At 40.7% G+C, this 5,509-nt stretch overlaps 1 pseudogene; it reads left to right on the plus strand.

Annotated features, from left to right (window-relative positions):
• The first annotated feature begins 1,192 nt into the window (after positions 1-1,192).
• LOC101588109 lies at positions 1,193-3,410 on the plus strand (annotated as a pseudogene).
• Positions 3,411-5,509: the final 2,099 nt, after the last annotated feature.

Raw genomic sequence — 5,509 nt, forward strand, 5'->3', positions numbered from 1 at the left:
AATAAAGGACTATTTTGTATCTGTATATACACAACAGTTAGGATAGATATACAGCTACTTTCTCTTAATTCAATGAGAAGAAAAATTTGTACTAATAATGTTTGGACAGAATATCATGTCTGCATCTTGTACTCTGAATAACCACTACGAAGACAATAGTATGCAATTTATTAATTATTAAAACTGTCCTATTAATTGTTTTTGAAACTGTTTCATTGCTATTTGTTTCTCAATAAAATTAATAAAAAAGAGAAATAGTACAAATGGGGATCCACAACTCATAGCGTACCCTATTCATGTTCCTATCCTCACCTATCTCAAGAATAATGTACACATGTCCATGTCCACAAGTCCACAGCCCAGCCCACAAGACCACATTCTTTTCACAGCCCTCCATCAACTCTAAGCAAATAGATGACCCTGGCTACTCCTTGGGCTAAGTGGGAACATGCTGGTGTTTGGTCCACTTTCAGGAGGATAGATACAAGAACCAGATCTGAGGCCCCCTAGCCTTTGCCCTGTGTATATGGTTGGGCCCACAGTGTCCAGCTGCCTCTGACTGAGCTCTGGTGTATGACTCCACAGGAATGGCTCTGAGGCCTTGATAATGGACTCTCCTCTCAGCTCTTGGCCTAGGGTGAGGGTTTCCCCTGATCTGAGAGTGGCTACCTCTCTATATGAGTCCCAGTTTTTTTCATTGTATAGACCAGCTGTAGGCATATGTAATGTGTAATTTAATATACAATGCTCCCAGTGATCTCCGGTGACATCATTCTTCAGTCTCACAATCCAGGGTGGACTGAGCTTCAAGTCCAGGAAACTCAGCCAGCCCTATGCTAAGCTCCTTTCTGTTCTATAGACTCAGTTCTCTAACCAGCCACTTGCACAGCGATTTGTTTAACCTTTAATTTTCCTTACTATAAAATGAGAAAAATTATTTCTTGTTATGGTTTGCTAAATTAATCTTTCCTCCTTTAACCATAGGTGTCAGGTATTTTGTCTCAGCAATGAGAAGAGTAGCCAAAACAGTTCCCTTCTTAGAGAACTGTTTTGGGACCAACTTACATTACCATTAAGATTTTTAAAAATCATGCTACATAAATGTTGAACAAAAAATTTTTTTCACTTCCTCTTGTATGTGGCATTTTATAAGCTCTTGCTTTTACCGAAAGTCAATGGGCTCTCCAGCATCATGGCGGGAGTGGAGGAGGCAAAGGCCTCTGGGAGTGACCTGGACCCAGACAACAGGAAAGAGGGAGCTGCTTCTACGGAGGAGAAAACAGCCAAGGAAAAGAAGTGGAAGAGGAAGAGTACAGGGCAGCAAGTACTGTGTTCTTGCAGGGCAGCAAGAACTTGAGAAAGAAATCAGGAACCTCCATGGGTGAGGTAGCAAAACAGTTGGAAAGACAAATGCTGGAGGAGAGAGATGAGGAGGAGGAGGAGGAAGAGGAAGAGGATGGAGATGGTGATGGAGATGGAGCAACTGGAAAGAAGAAGAAGAAGAAGATGAAGGAGAAGGAGACAGAGACGGAGATGGAGATGGAGGAGAAGGAGAAGAAGAAGAGACCAAAAGTTCAGATGGACCCTCCCTCAGTGCCAATCTGTGACCTGTACCCTAGTGGCATATTCCCCAAGGGGCAGGACTGCGAGTACGCACTCATGCAGCACTGGTGAACAGCTGCTGGGAGAACTACAAGTGAAGAAAAGAAAGCATTAGATCAGGCTGATGAAGAGATCTGGAATGATTTTTGAGAAGCTGCGCAAGCACATCAACAAGTCAGAAAATATGTTATGAGCTGGATCAAGCCTGGGATGACAATGATAGAAATCTGTGAGAAGTTGGAAGACTGTTCTCCTCATAAGCTCATAAATGAGAATGGCTTAAAAGCAGGCCTGGCCTTTCTGACTGGGTGTTCTCTTGTGGAGGACCACCTGAGCAGCTCTCCTTGAAAGAAGAGTGATTGTCTCCATTTTGACTGAGCCTGACCCTATTTCCTTGTATTGTTATGTACAGAGCTGGCTAGGACTTCTGTTTATCCTTCAATTGGCTTTAAGCAATGTGTATTGGTTTAGCTGAGGTGCTGGTGATAGTCTTTGAAGGTGGTGTGCGTGTTTCCCTGGTAACCTATACCTGCTGCTCTTTAATGTAAGCCGGGTTGAGACAGGACAGTAGAGCTAATGCTCCGTGGCGCCAGCTGGGATCGAGCCTCTGGACAGAGGCTATGACTTCCTGAGGGTTGAAAGGCTACACCAAAGCTGAAGCACCAGACTTAGCAAAACATTAGATAATATATAATGCAGATTACTCTCTCTGCATATCCTCTCTGCATATCGCAGAGGTAAATTTAGGCCACCCACCTAGCTCAGCTCATAGTAGTCTCTTTCCCACAGTTCTCAGTCAGTCCTCAAGCCACTCCCCCACTGAATAAAACTGGGTGAGGCCTTGGGTCGCTCTCTTGGTTCCAGAAAGCCATCTTCGTGGCTGGACTTAGAGCCCCTTGACTCCCTGATGATTGGAGATATAATTTAGAGTCTTTATTTTTGCTGTGGGTTGCAGTGTAAGTGGTAGATTGGAATCAATTTGATGGGATTCCAATAATGTAACTTTGGGATTACAAATAGTGGCTTCTTGGATGAGACAAGGACCTGGAAGTGTCTCCTACATTCTCTCAATAACTGTGCCTCTCACTGCACACCCAACGCAGGTGACACCACAGTGTTACAGTACGATGACGTCTGTAAGGTCGACTTTGGAACACATATAAGTGGTAGAATAATTGACTATGCTTTTACTCTCACTTTTTATCCCAAATATGATATATTATTAAAAGCTGTAAAAGATGCCACTAATACTAGAATAAAGTGTGCTGGCATTGATGTCTGTCTGTGTGATGTGAGTGAGGCCATCCAGGAGGTAATGGAATCCCGTGAAGTGGAAATCGACGGGAAGACATACTAAGTGAAGCCAATCTGTAATGTGAACAGACACTCAATTGCACCATACAGAATACGTGCAGGGAAGACTGTGCCCATTGAGAAGGGCAGGGAGGTGATGCAGATGGAGGAAGGGAAAGTGTATGCCACTGAAACCTTTGGTAGTACAGGAAAAGATGTTCATGACTACATGAAAAATTTTGATGTCGGACATGTGCCAGTAAGGTTTCCAAAAGCAAAATACTTGTTAAAGGTAATTAATTAAAACTTTGGCATACTTGCCTTCTGCTGCCAATGGCTGGATTGCCTAGGAGAAAGTAAATATGTGATAGCACTGAAGAATATACGTGACTTGGGCTTCGTAGACTCATATCCACCACTATGTGACATTAAAGGGTCAGACAGTGCAGTTTGAACACACTACCCTGCTGTATCTGACTTGTAAAAAAGTTGTGATCGGAGGAGAAGACCATTAAACTCAGTCCAAAGCCACCTCGACATCTTTATTTTCTAAGCTTTGTTGGAATACAGTATGCCAGAATTAACTTACAACATGTCTGTTTTAACAGTGGACCTGTGTAATACTTTATCCATGCTCAAAAGAATTTGATTTTGATCAAAGGCAAACAATCCATTTAATGTAATTAACCAAGGAAAATGTTTTCAGGACTTTAAATGTTAACTGTTTCCTCCCTGTCTAGGAAATGCTCAAGTTAGTTAGGAATGACTTACAAATTTTGTTTGGAACACCTAAGTCATGCTTTTTGGATATTTATATTACCATATTCTTACTTGAATGCTTTGAATGGCTGACCACATCCACTCCTGCACTTATGTCCTCTGGTATTGCTTTTTAACCTTCCTGGAATTCATTTTCTAAAAAATGAAGACATTTTCAGATCTGAGAGCTAAAAAAAAGAAAGTCAATGTATATTTATTTATGTAATGTGTTTCATGATGGAAAATGGTCCAAGAAATGCACTGTTAGGCAATTTTGTCACTGTGCTAACATCATAAGAAGAATGTACACAAACCCATGAGGTGTGGGTCAGTCACTCGATGTGACCTCCTTATGCAATCAAGACGCAGTAATCTTGTGATGGTTGAGGCTGCCACTAGTGTAATATGTACAGTTTTACAGTAACCTTTTAAAATAGGTAGACAAGCATATTCTAAAGTAATTGTCTTAATTACTTTTCTCATTGCTGAAATAACAAACAGGACTAAACACCCAAAGTTAAAGAAGAAATGATTTATTTCAACTCATTTTGTAGAGATTTCAGCCCTGAGTCAGCTGGCTCCAAGGCAGGGCAGAAAGGCAGATGGGCCTCACAGAAGATAGCTCATAGTGGAGCAGGTGGGAGGCAGCAAGCAGTGAGTCTGCCTTCTTTCTTTCCCTATCCAGGTTATGAGCCTGTTAATTAGTAGCACTCACACTTAGTATGGGGCCTTGATTGTTTATACCCAGAACTATGCTAAACCAATCTAGTCATCACATACCTTTAATCCCAACATCACATGCTTTAATCCAGCATCTTATATCCATGATCCAGCCACCTTACCAAAAGCCTCACCTATGACAGCATGAGGTTTAGGAGAACATCTGGATATAAGCTATATATAGTAGTAATTGATTAAACTACTATAGATTTTATAATACAGAATTGAAAATACATAATCTGATAAGATGGCCATTTATTATGTATTTTGTGCAACATATAACTGTATGTATTATACTTTGATGAACCTGTCAGTGCAGTGGGTTTATGTAAGCATTGTCACAAATATGTGAGTAATGCATTACACTACAACAGCACGACATATGTGCTTTCTTTAGGTGATTAGAATATTCAACACCATTATAAATTTATGGGACCATCATCACATACCTTGTCTGTTGTTCACAGAAGTCATTGAGTTGAATGACAAAATGGACTCTATGTTCCTGACTTAAAGATGTGTTTTTCTTCTTTCTTGTTGAACTATATGTTTACACAGGATTGAGTTATCTGAGTGCATAGGATTCAGTATAGTATGACCATTATACCAAGTGAAGATAGATAGCATCAGGCAGTTACTGTGGTCATCACCTAATAGTTGTTTATATTCATTGAGTTTTGAGATAGGGTCTTGCTGCATCATTCAGATTGGATTTCAACTCACTCTGAGGCTTAAGTTGACCTCAGACTTACAGCAGTCTTCTTGCCTCTGCTTCCTGAGTGCTGGGATTACAGGTATGTAATGCCTGTAATCTTCAATGAGTCATGCCTGACTCATCAATGTTTCTGACAATGAATCTTGGCTGCCTCTATCCCAATGATTATCTACCAGTATTAAGTTACCCAAGGTTATTAGCTGGGTCCTTGGACACTTTAAAAGGAGAAGAGCTCATTATTCTTCAACCTGACCACACATGAGAAATAGGAGATATGGGGCAAAGCTGTGGTCCTCAAGATATTATGTAGTAAGGGATAAGCCACAAACTCAGAGTAGAGACCTGTCAATGCTCTGGTTGGGAGATTTTTCAAATCTATCCTCTTTATTTTAATTTTTAAAAAATATTTATTTATTTATT

This window comes from Octodon degus, unplaced genomic scaffold (genome assembly GCF_000260255.1).
Source record: "Octodon degus isolate 3935 unplaced genomic scaffold, OctDeg1.0 scaffold00071, whole genome shotgun sequence".
Taxonomy (NCBI): Eukaryota; Metazoa; Chordata; class Mammalia; order Rodentia; family Octodontidae; genus Octodon; species Octodon degus.